Source organism: Talpa europaea (assembly GCF_964194135.1).
Source record: "Talpa europaea genome assembly, chromosome: 4".
Taxonomy (NCBI): Eukaryota; Metazoa; Chordata; class Mammalia; order Eulipotyphla; family Talpidae; genus Talpa; species Talpa europaea.
The window spans coordinates 98,738,126-98,751,305 of NC_140070.1; positions in this window are offsets into that span (position 1 = coordinate 98,738,126).

Consider the following 13,180-nt stretch of genomic DNA (forward strand, 5'->3'; position numbering starts at 1 on the left):
AATTTCCTATGACAATATGTTCAAAGGGTAACTTTCTGGCTATTGATCTTTTTTAGTAAGAATTTGCTTGTAATTATTTCCCCCTTTTCACACTGAAAACTGCTTCAATCTTTTCCTTAAAGAGTTCCTTTGAATCTATCCATCTTCCACCTACTCCCTTTCTTATAGCAACTGAGTCCAGTAAAATCAAAATGCTGTTTAGGCAATAGTGATCTTCTAACAACGAAGATGCTTTCCAGGGAAAGATCAGTTTGTACAATGAGTTCACATTCAAATAAATAAGGCATCAGCACTTAAGTAAGAAAATTTATATAAAAACAAAACATCTAGGACTCATAATTAAAGGTGACCTGTCAAAAACTTGAATATCGGGGCTTCCTGGTGGCATAGGGTTTGAGTCAGCACTATGATGCTACCACCAGCCACTGCGTCCTGAGTTTGATTGCCAGCCATGTAGCTAACCCACATGGTCCAGCTGACCTCTCCTGTCTCGCCCGCTGCTCCCCTCAGCAGTGCATTTCAGTCAATCTGCCGGTTCTGCTCCCCACTATGTCTATGGTGAATTCTCTCATCCTCCACTCTTCTGGCCTAGACCCCTGTTCCTATATGCATAAATAAATAAAATAAATCTTAAAAAAATGAGTATAATAATATTAAAGATCTAAACTATTGAATGACTTATATGTCTTAAAATAAAGTGTAAGGGGCCTCCCTGGTGGCACAAGGGGTTAAGACACAACCAGTGAAGCTGTCCACAACCACTGCAGCAAGAGTTCAATCCCTGGCCAGCTAAGGAGCAACCCACATGGCGCAGCAGACCTCTCCTGACTCACCCGCTGCTCCCCCTCATCAGTGTACTTCAATCAATCTTCCTGTACTGCTCCCCACTCTGTTTCTGGTGAATCCTCTAACCCCCCACACCTGTGGCCTGTACCCCAGCTCCTCTATGCATTAATAAATAAATCTTTTTAAAAATAAAGTGTTAAGGGTGGGGGGCGGGAGGGGAGGGATTGGGGTCAGAATGGGGGGTTTGCAATTGTATGGGGGAATATAAAAATAAAATTTATTATTTAAAAAAAATAAAGTGTTAAAATATGTGCTTGACACATTAATGGTCCTTTCATTGGGCTTTAGTGTGGAATCCCAAAGGAACAGACTGTGATATTGACTGTAATTGTATCAAAGTCCATACACTAAGGAGTTTCATCTGTTAGTATTAAGAAATGTGACACATAATAGTTTCATAGCAGAGTTTTATCTTAATATTCAGTCTATTTTCTGAGTCAATATCTTTAACATTTTCAATAAGTATGTATTAACATAGATGTCTACAAAATATTGAATACAAAATACTATATACTACAAAAATACTGGAAAGAAATGCTATGTTTTGTTCTATTTGTTTATACAACACTCAATACATGAAATGACAGAGAGTTGCTGAGTAACAGTGAAAATAACGCCTGGTGGTGAACTGACTGCCTGCTAAGGATGGGTAGATCATCCTGGATGTGGACTCTAAAAACCTTGCCTGGATATGTGAAGATGCCACAGTCTTTTGCAATATTATAACATCATTCTTTTGCGAGGAGTATGTTCTTAAAGTAGAAAGTCAAATTCTTTTAAAGTTAAAATTAATTCATCCAAAAAATGCAATCAAGTATTGTCTTTCTTATAAAAGTAAAGATGAAAGTCTGAACAGATATCTAGGGATTTAAATTATTTGTGCCAGTCAGATACTATCATATCTCTGGGACTGAATAATAGAGCAATTTCTGGATTTTCTTTAAACATTATGTCTTCTTAACTTTAATACATTTAAGTAGACATGTTTATTGTAATATGGAATAAATAAAACATAAAATTCTACTTATATGAAGTTTGACACCCAGAAAAAATATACCTATCATTCTGCTCCAACTGTATTTCTCTTTAATTACATGGAAGGAACAGTACCTTGTGTAAAAACAAGAATACCAAATAATTTATATCATAGCATTTTCAGCCATAAATGCAGTCTTGATCAGGTTGATCTAAATATGAATAAGTCCAATAGGCAGAGAATTTTGCTACACAATCAAGACTGTAATATAGAATCAAAATAGCTCAAAGATTTACTAAGAAGCACAACCTGGAATCAATATTACATTTATCAATAATCATAGTCAAAATAACAGCAAACTACCTCTGATGTGATATGTTCTATTGTAGGATAGTAAGTATGAAAAACTTATTTGAAGGCTTATAGAGTTTCTGCAATTTTGAGTTTCAGATTTTATACGAAACTCCATTTGCAGATTATGAGAAAGTAGGTCTGATACTACAGAAACATGTGTGTGAATGCAGGCAAAGGTGCCAATGCGCAGAGAGATCAAAGCAAGATGGCAGGCACCCATTTCCCAGTTTGATATATCTGCTTTTGCACTCATTTATCTAAGAAGCCCCCAACCTTTTGGAGACACACATGGTCAGATCATTCAATCATGGTGATTTTAAATCTTAAATGATGAAGCACTGAACTCTTTGAATTGGTCCCATGGTTTACTGCACTCTTTGCTAGAGGACTGAAGCCCACAAGAGTGTATATAATCATGTCGGGTGTGCAATATCAATGTAGGCCAGTTTAGGCAGAAATATTATCCCTATCACACATTTCCCTACTAAGGTTATTCTTCTGCTTCCTTCTCATTGGAAGGAACTGATTCTTTAATATCAGTGATATGCAGAAACAATTTTATGAAACATGTGATTTACATACATCTTCAGGGAAGTAATATATCCTTGGTATTATTTTGTACAAGCACAATTTAGTTTTGTGTGTCTGTGCATTAACAAAAATTATCAAAAACTATAACAGTATCTTTGCTATAATTGACATTGAGTAATTCACCTCATCAAAAGCAATATTCTTTTTTTTTTAAAGATTGATTGATTTGTACAAGAACCAGGGTACAGGCCAGATGTGTGGGAGGGTGAGAGGATTCACCAGAGACAGAGCCGGGAACAGAACAGGCAGACTGACGAAATACACTGCTGAGGGGAGCAGCAGGCGAGGCAGGAGAGGTCTACCACACCATAAGGGACCCTTGCCCACTGGCTGGGATTGAACCGGTGCTGCAGAGGCTGCGGACAGCTTCACAGCGCTGCACTCAACCGCCTGCGCCACCAGGGGAGGCCCAAAAGCTATATTTTTTAAGGTCACATTATTACACTTGTCACTCATCCAACCTCTTCTTAGTCCTCATGTCTTAGTATCCACTATTACAAGTGTCTTAAGTATTCTGCCAGAGTTCACTTAGCGAAATAGAAGCATATTTGAATATATTCATATCTCTCCATTAACATAAATGTAAAAATAATGTTTTATTCCCATCTGTTCCCATTATTCTATTCATCTTGCTTTATTTTTTTTAACTTAACAGATGTTTTCACATTAGTACATAAAGAGCATCTTAATTTTCTTCAACTGCATAATACGCTGTTATATGGTTATCAATTGTTGTTTTTACAAATGATATTACATCATTTCATATATGTAAACCTAGATTTTCAGAAAAGGTTTTCAAAAATGGAAATTCTGTGCTTTCCCAGTGGCGCAGCAGGTTGAACGCCGCGCTCTGAAGCTGTCTGCAGCTTTTGTATCGCAGGTTTGATAGCGGCCAGTGAGAATCCCACATGGTAAGGCAGACCTCTCCTGTCTCACCCGCTTCTCCCCTCAGCAGTGTATTTCTGTTGTCTGCCTGTTCTGCTCCCTGCTCTGCCTCTGGTGAATCCTCTCACCCTCCTGCATATCTGGCCTGTACCCCAGCTCTTGTATAAAAAAAAATTTAAAAAATGGAATTTCTGAGCCAGCAAATATACGCATTTTTAAGATTCAATGTAATATGTTGACATTGACTGTAAATCTTTAATATTGCCAAATGCCTTCTATAAGAGTTAAATGAACTTATACTTCCTCCAACAACTTATAGGAGAAGCTTGCCTTTTATTGTCCAGTATCATTCTATCAAGGGTATAGTAGAATGAGTACTAAGTTTAGAGTTTAACCATGTATGGTGAGTGTTGGGAAAGTTACTTTTCTATATTTTAGTTTTCTGATCAATATAATAATGATAATTATGGTACAACATTATTATAAGAATTAAATAAGACCATTACATAAAGTACAATACCTAACAAGTAGTTAATACCAAATAAATAGAAGCACTTATTAAATTGTTCTTTTCCATAACTTTCTATAACTTTCACATAATGATATATATTATACCTTAGGGGAATCAGCTCACACCCCCTCAGATGTGTGTCACTGCATTGTACCCAATACCAAATCTCCCACAGTCCTTAACCCTGGACCACTGGACCCTCCCTTTCCTTTGTTCCCAGCCCCAGACTCCCCAACCTTTAATAACCTCAATTCTGCAATTAGATTTTATTTCATTTTTTATTAATTATTTTAATTGAGGTAATATTAGGATACCTCAATCAGGTATCAGTACCGTAGCACACCCATTACCAAAACTGCCCATACTCTACCACCATAGTCCATTGTGATTCCTTCATACATCCTTCAAACACCTACCGCAACCCCTACCCTCTAGAGCTGGATGCTTCAGTTCTATAGTCAGCTTCTAAGTGCAATCAGATCTTAAAACTAGAAAGCAGGGTAATTTAACTGAAACTGATGTTAGCAATAGGGAAAGAGAAGCAGAAAGCTAATTTGCACCACAGAAACAGAGAAGGGTCATCCCAGTAGAATGAAATAGAAAACGAAACTCAAGTAGACTATGTGGCTCATGACTGAATGTCTGCAGAGTCTAAAATAATACAAATGCTAAATACACATTAATGCACTGATTATTGATCTAAACTGTTAAACATATATGGGGTGGGGGGCAGTGGGAAGTTTGTGTGATTTGAATTTTTGTCAATAGTTGGGGTCAAATATAGAAAAATTAGAAAAATTAGAATAAGCACATCATTTAGACATATGCAGATAAATATGAAACCACACCTCTAGAAGTATTGCAAGTGGTCACCACTGGGGAATATAAATGGAGGGAATTTGGGGAAAAGAGCTATTTTCTGTCATAAAGTTTAAAGTTGGGCCTCTCTGGTCATGCAAGGGGTTAAGTACAGAACTATGAAGTTATCTGCAGCCTCTGCAGAACGAATTCCATCCCCAGCTGGCCAGGGAGTTACCCACATGGCGCAGCAGACCTCTCCTGTCTCGCCTGCTGCTCCCCACAGCAGTGTATTTCAGTCAGCCTGTTCTGTTCCCCACTCTGTCTCTGGTGAATCCTCTCACCCTCCACACCTCTAGCCTATACCCCAGTTCTTATATGCATAAATGAATAAATCTTTTTTTTTTTTTTTGGTGGGACCCTCGCAGGAGGCCGGGGAACAAACTGGCACCACAGAGGCTGTGGGCAGCCTGGCAGCCCAGTGCCCAACCGCTGCGCCACCAGGGGAGGCCCAATGAATACATATTTTAAAAAATAAGGTCTAAAGTTATTTTCTGAATTTTAAAATTATATGTACATTTTGAAGACAAAAATAAATTAAGCAAATAGGAAAGAAAGCCTATTAAGCTCAACGTAGAGAATGAAGCAACTTCCCTTTAAGATTAAAAAGAGCTATGTATTGGATCAATTACTTCTTTAGAGGTAAAAGCAGTATTTTGTACAGGAAATTAGTAGTACATGCTCTTTAGTATTTTTAATCCGGGATTAAGCTAACATTAATTAGTTCCTTGACTGAGCAGCTAGTGATGTTAATTTTTTATAACAATTGTCTTCCAATATACTTCTCTGCCTAACCTCTACCCCTAACATAAAAACTACTCGCTATTGTATCTTCCTAGATGTCTTAGAAAAAGAATAAGGTAGAAAGAGGAAAAAAAAGGCATTAAGGTTTAAAACAGCATTTCCCTTGTAGTTCACTTCATCACACAGACTGTCCTTCAGACACATTCTCATGTATCACACATTTCCACTTCCTCACTCCACACACCACCCCCAAACCATGAAACAACTGGGACCTCACAATTGATTCAAAATTACACTGCATCTTCCTGCAATCAAAATTTTCTATGTTTTAGAAACTGTTGGTATTTAATATAGTCAACTATAGTTCATGTTGGGGCTCAGAAGGCAGCTGGAATCAATACAATAATGTTATACAATCTTGACCTTTAAAAGGTGTTCTCTCTTCCAATGGGCATATCCTTTCCTAGCATTTTATCTTGAATTCTTCAACATTTACTTGGATGAAACGCTTTCTAAATTGATATTAAGTAGCCCAATATACTCCTATCTATTTTCTGATTATTAAATATCAGTTACATATTTAGACTGCAAAGTAGTGGAGTGATAATGCATTTTGAGCATCATCATGCAATCTCAGATATGGAAGGATCTCAGGATTTGGCTTTGTTAATAGAGATACTTAGCAGTAAATTCAGGCATGGGGCTTAGTTTAGATTTTTTTTTATATTTATTTATTTATGCATACAAGAGCAGGGGTACAACAGAGGTGTGGGGGGTGAGAGGATTCACCAGAGACAGAGTGAGGAGCAGAACAGGCAGACTGACCGAAGTATACTGCTGAGGGAAACAACGGGCAAGTCAGGCAATGTCTGCTGCGCTATGTGGGTTGCTCCCTGGCTGGCCAGGAATCGAACTTGTGCTGCAGAGGCTGCAGACAGCTTCATAGTTTGTGTTTTAACACCTTGCACCACCAGGGAGGCCCTTAGATTTATTGTTACTATATTGACTGCTTTTTATGAGATAACTTTTAATGTGAACTCAACATAGGTAATCTATCCCAAGAAGAATTGCAAACAGAATCTATGTCACCAATTATTTAAATATGTTTCCTAAAGTGAAATTTTCTTTAATTTTTCTCTCTCTCTTCTAAGTAAAGTTTACCCTGGTGTGACACTATTTCCCTTCTCAAGCACTCATATTTTATTTCTTGGATGGTATCTCTTCCTTTTATTCTTGACCTAAATCTCTTCATCCCTTTCATTACTTTTAATTACCTTTTGGTTTCTATCATTGTTTGCTGTGATTTTCAGTGTTGTGCTATTTTTAAAGAAAATGGGTTTTGGAGTCACTATATGTTTAACATAATAGTTGCTGCCTTGGACATCTGTCCTGACCTATCTCAATCTTGGTCCATAAAGTTAAAACTAACAAAAATAGGAATGAAAACTTCAATGTTCAGAATTTAAGAATTTATTTTTTCAGGCCTCCCCTGGTGGCGCAGCAGTTGAGCACTGGGCTGCGAAGCTTCCCGCAGCCTCTGCAGCGCCGGTTCGATCCACAGCCACCTGCGAGGGTCCCACATGGCGCGCAGACCTCTCCTGCCACGCCCGCTGCTCCCCTCATCAGTGTATTTCGTCGTTCTGCCTGTTCTGTTCCCCACTCTGGCTCTGGTGAATTCTCTCACCCTCCTGTGCTTCTGACTGTACCCAGCGCTTGTATAAATAATAATAAAATAAATCTTTAAAAAAAAAGAATTTATTTTTTCTCCCATATTGGTGAAATTATATTTTTTTCTCACTTAACAAAAATGATAATCATCATCATCATCTTGATGATGATAGTAGTTAGTGATGGTGATATTATACAGGTAAAAAGTAGTAGTAACACAGTGGTAGTAGTGGTGATGGTTGGCAGTAGTATGGTAGTGGTGGTTGTGATGTAGTAGCAGTGGTGGTGATAATAATAGTAGTGGTGGTGGGTGGTGGTGACAGTGGTGGTTGTGATGAAAGAATAGTATTAGCACTAGTGATCATGGTAATAGTAGTAATGGTGGTGGTGGTAATAAAAGAAGCAATAGCAGCTGCTTTAGCAGCAAGAACTGAATACTGCATATTTTATCATTTATTTCCCACATACCCTATGAACATCATTTTTATTGAGTCATATATTAACTTGTCAATATTTAACCAGTTTTATAGTATGAAAAGAAATTTTGTTCATAAATGAGAAAGTGAGCTTTTAGAAGATTGAATAACTTGTCTGAAGTTACCTGGGGAAAAAATTCAGATTTTAGGCTTCAGTTTATCTAATTTAAAAGTCCATCTTCTTGGGAAGGAAGGACAATGGACTGTGGTTGTGGATTATGGGTGATTCAGTAGTGGATATACTACAGTGGTACAACCTATTGGGGGATCCTAATGTTACCTCAATTAAATATAAATTTATTTTAAAAAACAAAAATCCATTTTCTTAAGTTACTCTACATCTTACTCTACATGTTTTATAATCTGCTCTGCCAAGATTTTCCATTTGGAGATATACAGAGAGAGTACAAGTTATGTCTTCCAATATTCCTTAGAAATCCCAGTTCTCGGGCCTCCCTGGTGGTGCAGGCTGTTGAGCTCCCCACTGTGAAGCTGTCAGCAGCCTCTGTAGCGCTGGTTTGATCCCGGCTGGCCGGCTGACGTGAATCCCATATGGCGAAGCAGACCTCTCCTGTTTCGCCTGCTGCTCCCCTCAGGAGTGTATTTCATCAGTCTGCCTGTCCTGCTCCCCACTCTGTCTCTGGTGAATCCTCTCACCCTCCTGCTCATCTGGCCTGTACTTCGATTATTATATAAATAAATAAAATCTTAAAAAAAAAAAATCTCAGTACTCTAAGAATGAAATTATTCCTGGTATGCCATATGTTCAGAAAATATTTAATAAAAATTAAAGAATGGAAAAACCATGTGATTCACTTTTATGTGCTTCTAGAAACCTATTAAACACCTTACAAAGTAAGTGGTCACAGAATTGAACTGAATTAGATAACAGGGATAACTGAATTGCTATATAATGTCCAACCTGATTGAATGTGGGGCTGTTAATATTCAATTAGCTGTTCCCTGCATCTCAGAGAAGGCAAATAGGTAGTGTTAATGACAAGCTAGTAACTGTGTACAGTTATTATTAGGTAACATTCCCAAGTAATATAATGTGTTCATTTTGGTTAGATGCCATTGGTTTTATTTTTAAAAATTAAGCCTTTTCCATTTGCTTGCTTATTTTGTTATCGGTGATGAGGCCTGAGGTTTGGGGATTTTCACTGAGAAATAAAGAGTTCCCAAGAGGGCAGTCTAGTTCTAGTAAAGTAAGAAAGATGTGGTCCATCTGTCCACAGCAAAGTGGTCCAGAATTAAGCCTACAAAAGCAAACCAGCCACGGGACACCTATAGGCAATGCAACAATTACTCTGTCTTGTGCCTTTGCCAAGAGATATTAATATGTTGAACAAGTATTGATCACTTATGGGATATAGCACAACATTTGAAATTTGTGTGCTATATCTCTATCCATTTCACATGTGGGAAAACTTATACAGAATGATCAAACCTTACATCAATCCCTGAGAGAAGTTGAAAAGAGATCTAGAAGTGCTCCTTGTTATAAAATAGCAGTACATCACTTGCATGCACTCATCCCTTCATTAGTTACATCTGTTAAAATTGCTTTCACTACACAGTTTCTGGCATGAGATGGAAGAGGAAATAAAAAGGCAGCCAGCAGGAAATAGAAAGCCTTCCAATTTGATGACATTTTCTTAAAAATAAAAAAAGAGCTACAATAGGAAAAAAAATACAAACACAAAAAGCAATTTTCTTAGCTACTTATTTTCAGCCTTGTCCCTGTTATTTTAGTCCCGAGTTGGAAAACAGCATCTTTCGTTACTCCCTACTTTTGTTCTGAGTTGGATACTAAAGTCAAGGTGTTATGATGTGGAGGAGAGCCTACTCCACAGCATGTGGCTCTAAAAACCCAACCTTTATATCACCAGGTAAAACCACACAGAGTAAAGTCCTATCTTTAAGATAATATAATCCTAGGGCCTCAACTGACAGGTGATGGAATGAAGGTCAGAAACATTAATTAACTAGCTAATTAGTGTACTAGCTAGATAGTTGCTGTACACTAGACAAATATTCCAAGCAATTGAAAACCAACTTATAAAATTGTTTAAATCCATTTATCAGAAAAGGGTACATGGGCACAGAAATATATCATTCAGCTCAGTTATGTCTTTACAAAAAAGGATGGTTTCTTGCAAATCATGGTGGTTGTCCTAATATCCACTGGCATCTAAGACTGTTCATTTCTTATACTGCTACAGGTGAATCAAATTTTCAATCTAATTAAAATCTCAAATTCTCTACCTCTTGAATTAGTCAAGTGTCTATGATTTGTCTCCTAGGAACTAGAAACTAGTTGAGCAAAGATAAATAATTAATCCATCATCCTTGATCTCAAGGTATCCATGCTGTGATCTAGGAGACAGTTCTTCATAATACAGTGAATTACAAGAGTAGAAAGAAGGACAGTAACCTGAAGAGAGGGGCAAGTTACAAAGCAATAGAAGAACTTTTTTCTTTGTTTTAAATTCACCTATTATAAACATTAAGAAGTTTGATCTAATTTTGAGTATTTGGACCTATGTTCTCACTGATCAAGCTTCTCACTATTTAAGCCCAATCACTAATTCCTATTTACTAATTCCTTTTCCTATTACTCGGCTTTTACATAAATGCTCATATTACTGAGAATGCCAGATCTGGAGGAACAGAGCTTCCCTTTCAGACTGTTGCTTGTTTTAGAACAGGGCCTTGCAGAGGTAAGGATAGGTCAAAGAACTTCTTATCAGAGCAAGAGCTGCACACCTTTATAGTAGGGAAGAGAAAAAAAGTCCCTTATATGTTCTCAGGGATCCTCTCTTGTACCCTTTTAGAAAATTGGAAGATTTTCTAAACCTATTGACAATGAAGACAAGATGTGTGTAATACATATAATTATGTAAAATCTGACCACATTTTAACCAGTTTTTTGATTACCTAATTGTTTTCTTTCACTGCAACTCAAACCTGACAGTCAGGGTGGGGACACCAGGCACAATCCAAAAGAGGCCTCATGGTTTAGATGTGCTCTACAGGTGGGGAATAGAATGACAAACTCCACAAATGATCCATTCAGCTACTGAAATACTGAATGCATCTTGATTGACATTCGTCTAGTCTAAAGACTTTTAGTTCCAAATTCCAGAACCTTTTACCAAAAGGAATCAATTCACAAGGTGTTCAATGAGTTCTTGGAATGACTACAACTTTATCACAAAACTCCACCAGAAAAAAGGTCACCCACCACAGGCATTATGCAAAACTCTGCTTTCACTATGAATTAAGTTTGAATATTTGAAAATGTCTTTTTGAAGAAATAAAAGAAACTCCCAGTTGATTGAGATTTTATCTAGAATGGCCTAAATGTTGCAGTTTTATTCCTAAGGGTATTTTTCTTTGGCTATTCTCTGGGAGAACATAGTTATTGATAAATGAGTTCTGGCCCTGGCATATATAAGTACCTCTAATTGAAAATTTAATAGCATCAGGTGCTGTGCAAAGCATTCACCATGTATGCTTTTTCTTATTTAATTCTCTAATATTATAAGATAAAGTTTTATTATCTCTGTCTTACAGGGAAAAAAAAGCAAAATGAGGGAAGGGTAAACAACTTATTTCAAGTCAGATATTCAATGGTGGAGGGATGATTCGAACAAATGATAAGACGCCAAAGACAGTGTTTTTAATTTCCTCTGGCAGTCAGGATAATAAATAGGAAAGGCTATTCCTTCCTGGTAAGATTGTCATGAATGGATTATTTTGAATGATTAAAGAACTCCAGAGATGATTTTAACCAATGACCTCATATTTTCAATGAGAAACTATTTTAAACTTTTATTTTTGTTTCTATTGACATACATAAATTATAAAAATCTGTGTGAATAAGAAATTCACATTTTATTTTAATAAATAATGCTTAAATACTGTTTTAAAATAATTCAAATATGCAAAAAATAAGTTTGGTAAGAAAATATTTATATTGCTCATGGTCTCTTCATGTTTTACATATAACAAATAATATACACAATAGATATGATCATATCATCCTAATATGTATCACTTTACTCACAGAATCAATTTTGCACATATTCAAATAGTTTTCAATTCATCATCTTAATGGCTATGTAATATTCCATCAAGTTGATGTACCATAAAACTATTTCTCTGTTTTATAAAACATGTGACTTTATTTATTAAAAGCAAACTAAAGTTTATGTGAGGATGTTTATTTTCAATAAAAAAAATCAGTGCAGAAATAGGCATAATGTTATCTATGGTCTACAAGCCAGATTTGAGAGAAATGCTTTAATGAAATACATGGCATTCACATGCAATTTGCAGCAACAAGGATGGTTCTGGAAGGGATCATGCTCAGCGTAATAAGCCAGAAAGAAAAAGAAAAATACCGGATGATCTCACTCATAGCAGGAATCTAGAAAACTTAAATAAGGGACCAGGAAAAAGAATAACTTTAAGAAAGTAAAAATCAGGGGCCTCCCCGGTGGCGCAGCGGTTGAGCGCTGGGTTGCAAAGCTGCCCGCGGCCTCTGCGACGCAGGTTCGATCCCCGGCTGCTCCCCGGCCACCAGAGGAGGGTCCCACATGGCGCGCAGATCTCTCCTGCCGCCCGCTGCTCCCCTCAGCAGTGTACTTCGGTCCTTCTGCCTGCTCTGCTCCCCGCTCTGCCTCTGGTGAATTCTCTCACCCTCCCACGCTTCTGACTGTACCCAGTGCATGTATAAACAAACAAACAAACAAATAAATAAATAAAACATGCCTCTATTTAAAAAAAAAAAAAAAGAAAGAAAGTAAAAATCAAAATCAATAAACAACTATGAACCAGAGACACTCTATGGGGGGTGCGGTGTGGGGAAGGGAGGGAATGGGGTCAACATAAGGGGGTCGCAATTGAATGGGGAATATACAAATAAAAAAAATAAAATAAAAAAAAATACATAGCGTTATATCTATTCTGATTTGAAAATTTGAGGTCTAGAATAGCAATTCTGTATCTGTCATCTGTAATACAGATTATTGTTATTATGATTATATGTGATGCTTTGTGGATGTACCCTGCACTTTATGAATGTATCATAGAGATAACATAGGTCTCTATTCCAAATGTTTATGAACAAAAAGAAAAAAAATAGGTAAAGTGCAGATAATTGTGAATGTTGAACAGAGATACATTTCAGTAGATGAAGAATTCGTAGAAAAAGTAAGAGTGGAAGAATGATTTTAAATGGGAAGTAAAAAGCTAGATAAAAAA